The sequence below is a fragment of the Microtus oregoni genome, unplaced genomic scaffold, assembly GCF_018167655.1.
Source record: "Microtus oregoni isolate MIOR12 unplaced genomic scaffold, Mior012 000004F_ref0000308, whole genome shotgun sequence".
Lineage (NCBI taxonomy): Eukaryota > Metazoa > Chordata > Mammalia > Rodentia > Cricetidae > Microtus > Microtus oregoni.
This window is the reverse complement of record NW_024543063.1, coordinates 54,056,717-54,071,042: the sequence shown is the minus strand read 5'-3', so window position 1 is coordinate 54,071,042 and position 14,326 is coordinate 54,056,717. Positions and strand designations below refer to the sequence as shown.

Here is a 14,326-nt window from a genome sequence, read left to right as displayed (position 1 = left end):
TTGGGACCTAAGGCAGGAGGATCAAAAGTTCAAGGCCAGCCTGGGTAACTTAGGTAGACCCTGTCTAAAAAATAAAAATACTAAAAAGTCTGGTGCTACTCAGTGGTAGAATATTTGCCTCACATGTGCAAGGTCCTGGGTTCCATTTCCCTCCAAGAAAGGAAAAAGTAAATGTTATCCCAGTACATGCTTATCACTGATAGCTTCTCCCAGGAAGGAACTATAAGAGAGGAGGCTGGAAAGATGACTCCACCGTTAATAGTGCTTACTACTTCAGTTTTACTAGAGGACTGGCGTTCAGATCCCAGCACCCACACCAGGCTCCAGGAAATCTGAAGCCCACTTCTGGCTTCTGTGGGCACCTGCATACATACGTAAGTTTTTTTTCTTTTTTTTAAGTGAGGATACTTGCTATGTTAGGTGTAGTATACAATCATAAAAATAGTATTAAAAATGTCTTTATAGGTAATGTCATGTGGCTTATAGAGAAAGAATAGGGAAACATAGGTAACACCATCCTGGAGATTAGCATTCCTCTGCTGAGATCTCTAGGCTGGGATCAGAAAATTTAACTAGAACCCAGCTCATGTCTGTCTGTGACTTTGACCAGCTGCTCCCAGCCTGGAGTTCTCACCTCTCGCTTTCATCCCAAGGCTGGACTTTGTCCCTGCCTGCTTTGTCTAGAAAACACAGAATATGTGGTGCTATAAGGAGGGCCTCTCTGTGCCCAACTTTCTTCTAGGCAGTGAGCTGGGTAGCCAGGTGTTCCAGAGCCACTTCCAACAGTTGAGGAACAAAGAGCACTCAGGTCCACTAAGCCCAGTGTCAGGCAGCTCTGCCACTATGCACCAAAGTCAAAACATAAGCTGCCAAGGGCAGCAGAACAAAACACCCCTGACGGAAACCCTTTAATTACAGCAATTCCACCCTCTTGTGCCGTTCTGGAAGTGGGGAGAGCTTGGTGCACTGGGTGAGAAAGTGGCTCCTTGGGCTGAGTTTAGGGGAACAGCTGCAGCTGGAACTTAGGGGCCCACTCCAGGGCACTCTTCACCACTGCTAGAGCCGCTGCTCCAAGTGCCACCGTCAGCCCCATCACTACCAGTTTCACAAAGCGGTTGGTCCTTGGTTTGGTCAGGACATCTTTTGTTCGAGCCTCAGGCCGCAGAAGTCCCCGAAACCGCTGCCGCAGCACCATATCTGGCCTCTGCTGGGTTGATGCCAGCTCAAAGTCTTTGAAAGTAGAGGCTGCCATTCTTTCAGCCTCCTGCTGTGCAGCTGCCTCCCTTGCAAGTTCAGAAGGGGGAAACTGAACAAAGAGGTCTCCTGCTCTGCTGATGAGAGTCTCATAGGGCAGGTCCTGAGGGATCTGGGACAATAGGTGGTGGACAGAGGCCATGTCACAGTCACAGTCCAGGACTTCCTGCTCCCGGTACAGCACAATCACAGCTGCAAAGTAAATGGGCATGAGCGGGTGGCAGGCCAGGAAGAAGTCATATAACCGCACAACATGCCTGAAGTCCGACAGGACGTGCCCAAACCAGGTGATAAGCCAGCTGAGGGCAAAGATGGTCCCCACCTCAGCACTCTGCATGAAGTTATGGAGTTGTGGGTTCACTTGGTCAATGATGGGCATCAGGTAATTTAGGATGTGCTTGGTGTTGTCCATTGTGGGATCCATGAAATCCCTGAGGTGGTGGGTAGACAACTTTTCTACCAGGGATGTTGCCAGCTTCTCCTCCACTACCAACAGGAAAGTGACCACTATGTCATGGTAGCCCTGGTAGTAGTGGAGCTGAGGGTTGAGATCCAAGATGAGGAGGATGATGTCAATTAGTTCTTCCTGAAGCCCTTCTCTCTGCTCATCTGGCATGCCAGGAGGGAAGCGCCGAAGAGACCGCCTGACATCCAGCAGCACTTGCTGGTAATCCTTGCTCAATTGTAGCAGATCCTTCCTTGACACAGGTGGTGGCTCATTGGTGTTGACATTGAGGAGCTTGGGCCACACTTGGGACCTGATCTCATCAGTCAGGAGCCCTCCCTCGCTGATAGCCATTCGTCAGAGGGCGGCCACATCAATGGGATCACTGTTCAGGGCCTGGTGTATCTCCGCCACCTTCTTTTTCCTTTTGGCATTAAAGTCTGCCTTCCCCGCGCCGCGCTTCCAGCGGCCCGCGGAGCCAACGCCCTATGAGGGCCCGTGGGCCATCCCCGGGGGCCCGGGCCCCAGCCCGAGCCCCGGCTGGCGGCGGAGCCTGAGGCGCCGCTCCCACCGCGGATGGAAGCCCAGTTCAGCCGGGCTTAACTATTCTTAAGAAGAACATTAATCGTAGGATAATATTACAATCATGGAAATATATCTTTCATATTCATTAAATGATGTATACTTGTCAATTTATTGTGATATCAGATTATATATAAATAAAACATAAACATGAAATGCAATTCTTATTAATCATTATAACTGACTCTTATTTCTGATATTTTCTATCTCCTAAATATTTTCTCATTGGCCTTTATTAATTCTTACAGGGTAAAACATAAATACCATTAAAATTAACTTTGAAAGCAACCTGCTGTCTTGAAGACCATTTGAAAGTGGATTATCTTTATATTAAACCCCAAAATAGAAATAGTTAACGTCACTGCCGTGAAAACATTGCAGATATTACCTGGATAGTATGGCTTACTCCTCCACAAAACTAGATCACATTCTTACTCACTATTATTTTAGAAAACCCACATTTCAAGGACCTACAAAACTGGGCATCATTCATATGGAGCCTAATTAGAAAACAGTTTGGAAGCTGGAGGAATTCTTAATTTAAAACAATTAAAGGGAAAGATGTCAGCTTCATTTTGGTTCTGCTTATCTTTCCCATCAGAGCTGCATGGAAGAGATTGTCTTCCCCTATCTCTGTGTTTCCCCCGGCATTATGTCATAGTGCACTGTGTGTGTAAATCTAGGAATCCATGGTGGCAATTAATTTTTGAGACTCCTGCCACAACTAGGAGAAGGAGTGCTGACAGATGACATCCAGCATCCCACCCTGAAAGTGCTTTGGTCGGTGCTTTCATTCACAAGGGACGCCACTCCAGTGGGTGGGGCTAGCCAACTGTGACCTCCCTCTAGCCTTATTTCTGTTCTGAATGGAGAGCTCCCCTTTCCCTCTCACCCATGCCCTGAATCCTACCGTGTCACAATTAATCTGGTTATTGAATGGGAAAAGCATGTCACATAGTGACTATTTAAGGAGCACAGTCTTTTTGCAGAGCAGATCATTATGGGTCCTTTACCACTCCATTGCTAAAATAAGGTTCACAGTGGTATCTGTCATCTACTCAAATTTAGGGCTAGGTTTAAATGTGTGCTCCCTCTCCAAATATCTTGTGTAGAACTATGCTATGTGGAGTAAATTCCTCTGTTTTAGTCCGTCTGAAATCACTATCTGACATACAAATGGGGCAAACACACATGCACACGCATGCTTCAAATTTCAAAATTGGGGGCACATGATTTATTAATTTCAGATTTGTTTATATATATGCCTTATGTCTTAGGCTGTAGTCCATGAAACAGGAACCCAATTTTAACTGTCTTTATTTCCTCAATAGGCAAATTAGATTTAATTTACGAAAAATATTATTACCTTTGTGTGCTAATTCATTCAACTGATTTAGTGATTAAATTTTTAAAAATTAAAAAAAATATTACTACTGGACACACTTTGAATGCCTGGAATGCAATATATTAAATGGCAGTTAATTAATACAAATTCGAGGGCTTATGATCAGGAAATACAGAATATATTTTTGGTGGCTCTGCAGGATACTTAACGAACTACCTAAGAAGAGAGATTAGGTGACTCAATTCAACATTTCTTTTTTCTACAACCAAATGCAGTATTTTTTTTATTTTTTTTAAATTTCATTTTGCATTGCAACTATGGTTCTCTTTCCCACCTCCTCCCCTTTCCCACACCTGTTGCCTAACTCCCAGCCCACTCACAAACCACTCCTCACAAAAGGGTAAGGGCTCTTAAGGGAATTCAACAAAATGTACCTTAAGTTGAGGGAGGACCAAGATACTCCCCCTTGCATTAAGGCTGAGCATGGCACCCATCCTTAAGGAATGGGCTCCAAAATGCTAGTTCATGCACAAGGGATAGATCCATTATCTTGCATGTAATTTTTATCTTCTCTCATAGCCTTTGTAGTTTGGATTTCCAGAATCACCCCGTTATAGATCCCTCATTGGTTTAATATGGGTAACTGACTCCTATAGGAAGAGGAGGTGACAAATACATCCATTCCTTGGCTTCTAGGTTTTTTCTTCAAAAGCTTGAGTCTCAGTAAGGAAAAGCAGACACAACAATAGACAAGCTAGAATAATAAGGGATGCTGGTCTAATAAGGGGTGTTCAAGTATTCTTCAATTCTGCTGTTAATTTTTCTCTGCTTCAAACTCATCTTGAGCGCTTTTAAAATTAACATTTCCAAGCTCCTGTCCAGATATTCTGATTCAATGCTCTTGGATTCCAGCCCAGAAATATTCATTTTAAACCCTCAGTTGTCACTTATATATAGGTGTTTCATGAACCACACACTGAGAAAATGCCACTTATTTATGTCTGTAACATGAAGAATCTCACTCCCTCCTCTCCTCCTGCCCTCACTAATTGTGGTGGCCATTCTCCTTTCCCTCTACATGAATGGGGTGAATGCATATGAAATCTTGCTCCCATCATCTTGGATGAACAGTGCAATGAGGCTATTTGTGTGCTGCTTGAATCTAACTCAAAAGAATGTTGAGGGAATACTTTCCTGAATGCCACTTAACAGTCTTTCAAAGTTCAACCCTATTATGATATGAGCATCTACATTGATCCCACTCTCAGCAATTTATCTACCATAAACATTCCTTGAAACATTTATGGACACTTTGAAAATAAAAAGTCAAAAACAGGGAAAAGAGGAGGAGAAAATTGAGGATGAAGAGTAAAAGGAGGAGGAAGAAACAAGTATTGTCTCAACTGCCTGCCCCCAAATAACCTACAGCTGCTTCCCAAATAACTGACTGAGAGACTTGATATAAATTATAAATAAGCTCAGGCTTATTACTAACTAACTCTTTCAACCTAACCCATTTCAATTAATATATATGCTTCCCATGACTTTTACCTCTATATTACTTTGTGTGTCTGAGTCATTCTCCATCTGGCTGGTGACTTCTCTGACTAACCTTCAATCCATCATTTTTAGGTTGGCTTTCCTTTCTAACTTTGTCTTGTTCAACTATTAGTAAATCAGTTGTTTATTAAATTAATCCTATTAACATATATTCACACAGTGTACAGAAGGACTATTCCACAGCAGAGAACAGGGACAGAGGAGGAGAAAGAAAACTCTCAATGGCTTTTCTATTGAAATTTTTCTAATTCCTTCCACAAACCTCCACAAACCTCCACAAACCACAGGTCAGGCATGTCACAACAATGCCCCACTCTTCTGATACCAATTTCTGAAACCTCACATACCAGGCCTCCATAATCTATTTTTTTTTTTGGTGGTCATCCCATGATACTGACACCTACCAGTGCCATTATCTGGAATCTTCTGTTGCAACTGGGTTGCACTTTCACCAATAGCCTCTTTTGGGTTCTTTTCAGCCATTCAAGCCCTGCCACACAATGTCAAGCCTCAGCTGCTCTCTATGACTCCTGCAAGCCTTCAAACCATTACCACCTGGGTGACCCCTACACCACAAATTTTGGTGTGTCAGCATGAGGCACAACTTTGCCCACTTCTGGAATGCAGCTTCTGCGTTCTGACTCTCAGGAAACAATTCCCAGAAGACAATTCACTCAATGCTGCTGATCTCTTCTTCATCACTGCTAACTTCTTAGCTCCAGCTGACCAGTGTCAATTATCCCAGCAGAGCAAAGGTTTCTCTTATCTTTTCCAGCACGCTGTAATCACAACTTATTCTTCAGCCTCAGCTGCCCCAAAACACAGATTCTTAACTTAAATTGTGTACTGTGAGAATCTATGACTCTCAAATTTTCCCTGGAAGTTTACAAGTCAAACCCTTATTTTACATTGTTCTTGTTGGATGTCCCATTGTACTGCCATCTCCAAGAACCTGGGCATGCTTGTGAGATATTTTTCATAACTGGGCCATTTGAGGTTGATTCAGCCCAGATTTGGGCCACACCTTTAAGGACAGCATATACAAAGGATATGGAAGAAAGAAGGTTTTGTATTTGCTTGCTTGCCCTCATTCTCAATGCCAAGGTCACATATTCTGTTGCTGAGGCATTCCTACCTTGTTATTAGAGCCTATCTTTAAGATTCTGGTCAAGACTGAATATCCACTGAGAAAGACACCATCCTGAATATCAACTAGAAACTTTTGGACAGTTATTTTATGACTCTCTTTAATTGCATTATTGTAACATTAAGGTTTTCATATGTGGGGGGTGTGTGTACACTTGCACATACGTAAGAGAGACAGAGGAGGGGAGAGCAAGAGGGAGAGGGAAAGAGGGAAGGAAGAAGGGAGGGAGGGAAGGAGGGATGGAGGGAGGGAGGGAGGGAGAGAGAAGGAGGAATGGGCACATGGCTGTATTTCTGTCTATCTATCATATAGTTGTAGAAGTTTTGTTTGCTTTTTGGCGGCAACAACCTAATATTAATTTTAAATTTAAACTCCTTAGAATGATCAATCTCAAGTGGGTTCAGTAATACCTAGTGGTAAGAAAAAGGAGGACCTAAGTTTGAAGTTAGCCTGTACAACCCTACTACAGAGATAGCCTCCATCTAAGCAATAGCTACAATAGCCAATGTCTTTTGTAGATGACAATATGATTATCTGCTCTGCAATTCAGTTTCTACTATATCTATAGATAAAACTACCTTATATTGAGATTAAATACTACTTAATTTCTATTCCTAAAGGGATAAGGATTATTATAAATCCTTTCTAATAGTCTCTGATTTTTTTTAATTACTTGGAGATAATTTTCAAAGGCATGTCTAATAGTTTGTAAATAAATCTTAGCACTGTTTAAAAATATGTACACAAAGCCATTCTGGCTTATTTTCATAATACTACCATTTTATTAAATTTTATGTGCATGGATGTTTATCCTCATATATGTCCATGCATAATTGTAGCGTTAAGTCCATGGGTCCTGAAGAGAATATTGAATCTACAAAACTGGGAATCAACAGGACTTTGTGAACTGCTATATTAATACCAGAAACCCAACTCATTTCTTGTAGAAGAGCAGCCAGTATTTTTAACCATTGAGCCATCTCTTCAGCCCTCAACGGTACTTTTACTTATTGAGCATAAGTCTGATCAGCTACATTATAGTCTACCAGTTATTATAGATTTATTTTAAGAAGAGTTCTCACAGTTCAATGGATAAAATATAATTTCTTTTCAACGTGGGACAGCGTAGGAAGTTTCTATGTATGGCCTGCAACAGACAATGACAAATAATTTAGCTCTCAATAAGTAAAAACCACGGGATAAAATCTTTGCTCTGTTATTTTGTAGTTGAATTAACTTTTTCAATTTCCACAAACCTGGTTTATTATATCTGCTGTATGATAAGACTCCACTGTCCAGTAGGTTTATTATTTCATTGGGATTGCTACTATTTGGTGTGATTTGTGTATTATTGGATAAGTCCCTCCAGAAGAATAACAAAGTTTTTTCTACATGATTTCTGTAACTACTTACAAAAAAATGTAGCAGTTAATTTTATTTTAGATAAGGAACACCAAACACGATCTTTTTCGACTGTACGCAAGAGACAAAACAGGAGCTGCTTTCACACATTTTAGGCTTTTAAAAAGTAGACCAACAATAGCAATAACGAGAGCACTCAGGTAGATTTAGAAGCTTGGAGAGCCAATGGAGTTGCTTGTTTTAAAAGTCATAGGCAGTTTTCGAATTTCAAACTAGCCAAGGCATATTATAAAACAAAACTTGTCATCAAGATTCCAAAGAAATTTGTATGAGAACCACATAAACAAAATTTCTTTTTTTAAAAAAAATGATAGTGTATATTCATCAATAGAGGCAATAATATGAATATTTCTAAAGGTACATAGTTTTAGTTCATGCTTCCATCAGGTAGGCTGTCATAGAAGAATAATGCACTTCTTTTTAATCAGAAAAAAAGCAGGAAAAGTATAATTTTGAAAATCTTGTACAAGTCATTTTTTGTTTCTTATTAATGACAAATATTAACCTGTACATCAGAATAGTACAAAATTTAAACTTACAATGAAGTAAAAGTTTGGTCTTACCCTATTTACTTACCTTGACAATTCTTTTTTTTTTTTTTTTTTTTTTTTTGGTTTTTCGAGACAGGGTTTCTCTGTAGCGTTGGTGCCCATCCCGGAACTAGCTCTTGTAGACCAGGCTAGCCTCGAACTCCCAGACATCCGCCTGCCTCTGCCTCCTGAGTGCTGGGATTAAAGGCGTGTGCCACCACTGCCCGGCCTTACCTTTACAATTCTAATTATTCTATTATTATACTTGTGAGTTCCTATTCATTATAGCATGAATGCGTTATTCATTTGGATACTTACAAGAGTCTAGCATGAGACCTCTGTGAATTAACTCATGGACCCTAAAACATCCCCATCAGTTTTATGACATACACTTACCTTCTTACTTGAGTAGCATTGTACTATTGTATGGAGAAAAAGATTATACTGTAGTGCAATTTCACTGAAAGCACTATTAGCCTTATAATTTAATCACCATACATTTAGCCTGTAAATATATTACAGCTATTGTAATGATTTTATACAATAAATTGATCTTTAAAAAGAACAAGACAAATACTGTGAAAAAAATCCATGCTTTTATAACTCCTGATCTCTTAACTGCTTTGAATGAATGCACAGCTTGTTATGTCTTGTTTTGTCTCCCTTAGTTGATATTTTCCCCCTCTGGCTCATAATTTGTATATTTTGTAAAGATCATTTCCCTGCTTCCTTGCTTTTATTTTTTATCTTTCTGTGATTCTGTTTGATTAAATTGCCATAGTCTTGACCTCTGCAAAGTTGTGGGAAACCAACAGGACCTCCTAGCTCGTTCCTTCACATCTATTATGCCAGCCACAAGGCAACATCATTTTGTATGTTCTGTTTGACTTCTGTGGAATAGGCCTTAATTTCCTGCATGATACTATATTTGAGCCAAACCATTCTCTCTCATAAATATGTCAGTCATTAATATGGTAAAATGGCAGCACAAGGAATCTGTTGTTCTAATCTAGAGACATTTTTCTCTGCAACTCACTCTTTTCTAGTCTATTGTCCCTTAAAGGCTCGTTTCATCCTGTAGATGCTTCTGATACACATCAATGAGAAGTAAAGGATTTCTTCCTAGAAATGTGGGGCTAGTAATACACGTCTTCTCACTCTGGACCAATGACTCATTCTGGTAGCAATGACAAAAATAAAATCACATATTATAAAGTGTCTTGGGAATTCGATTTGAGAACAAAATGTGATTAACTTCCACTGTTATCACACAGATTTACACTACCAACAGTTATGCAATGACCCTTCATTGTAACAGAAGAATGTCGTTGGCTTGTCAGCATAACCACTTCGGCTCTTACTTTTTCTAGATTGCCTGTGTCCATATTCTGTCCACTTGATAATGAATGTCTTCTGCCCATAGTTCCTTATTCACAATTTCAGAATTAGAAAGGTATGATGAAGCTTTATTGATGCAGTTGTAAAAAAAAATGTTCACCTAATATAGAATCTGAGTTTCAGATGTGGCATCAAACTCTCAGATCCAAATTTGATTCCTATAACCCAGGGAGATGGGTGAATGCTGTCTATGTTCAGGATCTTAATGGCTGCAGCATGGATGTGTTCACTGGGCCATAACTCTGAGCTCTTATTTGGATCACACATTTCTGGTTTTGTTGTCCTGTACTGATGCATGTGGAGATTACATCATAGATTTTCTGTGTTGGTTCTTGGAAAATTATAGATTTGGCAACTTTTATTCCACCAAACCAATACTTACATTAAAAAAAAACAAGGTTAGATACTTATGATTTTAAAATTTAACAGAAAACATATCATTAATAAATAAGTGAAGAGTGTTTAGCTAGAAAAATTTATCTGGATTACTTTAAAAAATACAAACAAATGTCCTACTCCTACAAGTTCATAAAATAATATGCTGAGAGGATGAGAATAAAGAGGGAATGTCTGCTGAGCAATGAGAAAAAGAATGAAGAATGAAGTGTATTTTACCAGAGTAAATCTTGGATTTGAAGAATTTATATTTCACATACCTGACTCTGGAGGGACATTAATTTCAGGATGAAAGCACATTTAATTCAGAATGGGTTCTTCAAAATTTCTGAATATAATTGCCACAAAGGAAACAAAGAACATAAAAATTTAACAGGATACTGTAGAACATGACTCAAGCTACAAAATATAGGCACATTACAGTGTCAGTACACAGTGGGTCCTTAATAAAGAACATTTTCCCTTCAGTTACTCTGATTACCTCTTCCACTTCTTGAAATTTCTCTATGTCTTTCTGTACAAACAGAGGTTATTTTACCAACTGGCCGGTTTCTATTTTGTTTTGCCATTTTTCTTTTCCATTTCCTCACTCTAGGAGGCTATAAACCGTGCTGTGTCTATAAGTAAATAAAGAAGCCCTCAGCTTTCCAACAAAGAATATATTCTAGCAAACACACCGCACTTACGCGGAGTGTAAGGATTTCTAAGCCTCCCTGAGGAGTCCAGCAAACATATCCATAAAAAGGAAACAGAGTGATTATGAGCCATTTTCAAGGCAGCAAGTTCATTCTTCCAAAAGAAAGTCAGGCTGTATAAAGAGTCACTTACTTATCTTACAAGAGTTTTAGAGGCAGAAAAAAATGCACACAAAAATAAAACATTGTTAGCTCAAGAGACAAAAGTTTAGTCAAGAGCTGTGCTTCATTTTGAAAACCGTATGTATTTTAGGAGCACAAGATAATAGAACCCTTCCGATTATATTCAGTCCAATGAAAGTCAGTTGTATTAACCAGTGTGTATTGAGCAATATTTTAATGTATAATATGATTTAATATTTTATAAATGAAGATGTTGTGAATGATATATATATGTATATATATTTGCTCTTGATTAAGATATTGTGTTTATGAAGCTCATTTAGAAATACAGTGTTTAATTAAGAAATACAGGTTAGTAGATAGTCATCTATAATATTTAAGCTTGTGATCATATTAGTTAGATTTACTAGGGTTACAGAGAAATATTTCAGATGGAGAGTTATTCTTCAAATCTTTCAAAGACTAACAGAATATGGCATTTAAAATGTTTAAGATCCCTGTGTTTGTTTTCAGAGTCAAACTTAAAACAAATAATGAGAAACAAAATCAGCTCTTACAAGATTAGAAGTCCACACTTTGTAAAGATTTTGAATTAAAGCTAATAAAGAAACGGAATTAGTCATTCCAAGGGTAAACACAGAAGAAGTTTATATCTTGCTGATAATGCTTTCTACTCCCAGGGTGAAATGGGAACAGCAGGGAGTTATTAGTAAGAAACAATTAAAAAAATAAAAATAAAATAAAATAAAATGTTTAAGTACCTAGGACTTTCCATGATAATGGAACACTCTTCTCCAGGCAGCAGCAACCTACTTCAAGAGCATGATGGGAATCAAATTGTGTCCTTATGGTTTTTGTTAGCCATTTGGGCAAGAAAGTGTTTTACTGTGTGAACTGAACATGCATGACCCATAAAAAAAATAAGTGCTGAATTAGCCTAAAGGGGAGATGTTTCTTTGAGGTTCCTGCTTCATGAAAGAATCTGCCAGACATTCTACAGGACATAGAAGAAAGTGACTGACAAACTGCCAATGTAGGTGAAACTATCTTTGAAATTTCCTGCTTGATGGAAAAGTCTTCCAGACACTATGGGCCTGTATGCTGAAGGTGGTTACCCCAATGTTATAAAAGAACTTTGGGTGACTGTCCAGCCAATAAGAAGTCTCTGTCAGTTCTAGAATTGGATTATAAGTCTTATCATTCTGATTTTCTTGTTCTTTAGACAATATTATACATTGTGCCTTTCCATGTCTGGTGTTTCTCTGCTAGCTATTATCTCAATGTAATGATTAAGTACTTGGATTAGCTATTATCTCAATGTAATGATTAAGTACTTGGATTGTGACAAGAAGAATATGGGATTTAAATTTAATTTTATTTAAAGTTAATATTTATATTTATTCTTGATGAGGATAGTATATAGTCCAGCTATATCCAAGGGATTCTCAAGTATTGTGGCTCTCTGGATATTGTCCCATGTCTCATTTGGTTTTGTGTCAGATATTAGTGTAATCTTTTTCTTAAATTGCATTATGATATTACCTGTAAAATTAAATAAGAGAGATTGTTGAAGAATTCTTGCCTCATTCAGAAGTCTAGATTCTGTTGTGTGTTTGTTCAGTACTAACTGATTTCTTCAAATTTTCATCATTAAAAGAAAAGTTTTGGTCAGTGGACTGTCTCTCTAATTTATTTCAAGTTCCTCCATTCAATTAGGCAACAATATGCGTTCCAGGAAAAAACCTCCAGTAGTTGAGATTTAGACTACTTTGCTTCACATGAGACTTATGGCTTCTGTAATGTGAGCCTTTGTTAAATTATTCAATCTCTATAGGTCTTATATCTCTCATGTGTAGAATAAACATTTTTACTAAAAAACAGCATTAGAAGAAAAAAATTTATAGTGTTTGAAAATTGGGAGGCTAGATATTTGTCAGGCAATTTTAGCCATTTCTCTGTTGCTGTAATGAAATAGTCTGAAAACAGGAGTGTGAAGAGGGAAGGGCTTGTCTCAGCTCATAGTTCAAAGCACAGTAAAGGCAAAGGGACTTGAGACAGCTGGTGACAAGACATCAGGAGTCAGGAAGAGAAAACAATGGATCCCCATGCTCACCTCGTTCTATTCTTTTTATAGAATCCAGGATCCCAAATCAGGGACTCTTGATATCCACAGCAGATGAACCCTCTCACCTAAATTAACATAATCAAGGAAGTTCTTTACAGGCACAGCCAGATACTAATTATTCGTTGGAGGATTTTTTTCCTGTTATATCCTGTCAGTTGACAGCACTAACCATCACACAGGAAGAGTATGATCAAGAAATATTAGCAAGCCCCACTTTGCCCCACCGCCCTCTTTCTGCACATAACATCACCCAGCCCAGCCTGTCTGGGCACTGGGTCCGAATCCTCGGGACACCCAAGCGGGCGGGAGTTTCTTTGTTTCTATGGCCTGCCTGCACCAAGCAGGGTAGGCGCTTTGTTTGCGACCTGCCCACCAGCAGGGAGGCCTGATCTCTAGGCGCCAGGAGACCCTGCCTTGGGGTGAGTTTCTGCCCCCGGGGGGGCCAGCCCGGGAAGGGGAGTTCAGAGGTTCCTTGGCCCCCTATCCTTCTTGAGCTCTTGGCAGGGCCCCCACTCCCTGCATACCTCCTCTTTCTTCCTAGCCCACCCAGCTTCCATCCAGAACCCTCCCCACTTTGCCCCACCGCCTTCTTTCTGCACATAACATCACCCAGCCCAGCCAGTCTGGGCACTGGGTCCAAATCCTCGGGACACCCAAGCGGGCGGGAGTCTCTTTGTTTCTATGGCCTGCCTGCACCAAGCAGGGTAGGCGCTTTGTTTGCCACCTGCCCATCAGCACGGAGGCCTGATCTCTCGGCGCCAGGAGACCCAACCTTGGGGAGACCCAGCATTGGGGAGAGACAACGTTGGGGAGATCCAGCATTGGGTAGGCAAGGAGACCTGATGCAGTAAAAGAAGATCCATAAGGGAGCATTTGGAACAAGAGATGGGTAGACGCCAAGGCAAGAATTCGCCCAACAAGCTGAAAAGCAACATGAAGCCACCAGAAACCAGCGACCTCACAACGGGAGGACATGAACACCTTAATCAAGAAGAAGTAGAAAAGATTGACTTCATGAAAGCGATTGACGCCCTTAAACAGCATGTAAAAAATGCCCTTATAGAAATGGATGAGAAATATAACAGAAAGTTTGAAGAACTGAATAAATCAGTGAATGATACCCTAGAAAACCAAGGAAAAACAATCAAACAGATAATGGAAACGGTGCAAGACTTGAAAACTGAAATGGAGGCAAAGAAGAAAACACAAACAGAGGGCCGGCTGGACATGGAAAATTTAAGTAAACAAACAGAGTCTACAGAAACAAGCATAACGAACAGAATACAAGAGATAGAAGAAAGAAT

General features: G+C 39.7%; 1 pseudogene; it reads right to left on the bottom strand.

The window, feature by feature from the left end:
• Positions 1–714: 714 nt before the first annotated feature.
• Positions 715–2,206, bottom strand: LOC121447406 (annotated as a pseudogene).
• Positions 2,207–14,326: the final 12,120 nt, after the last annotated feature.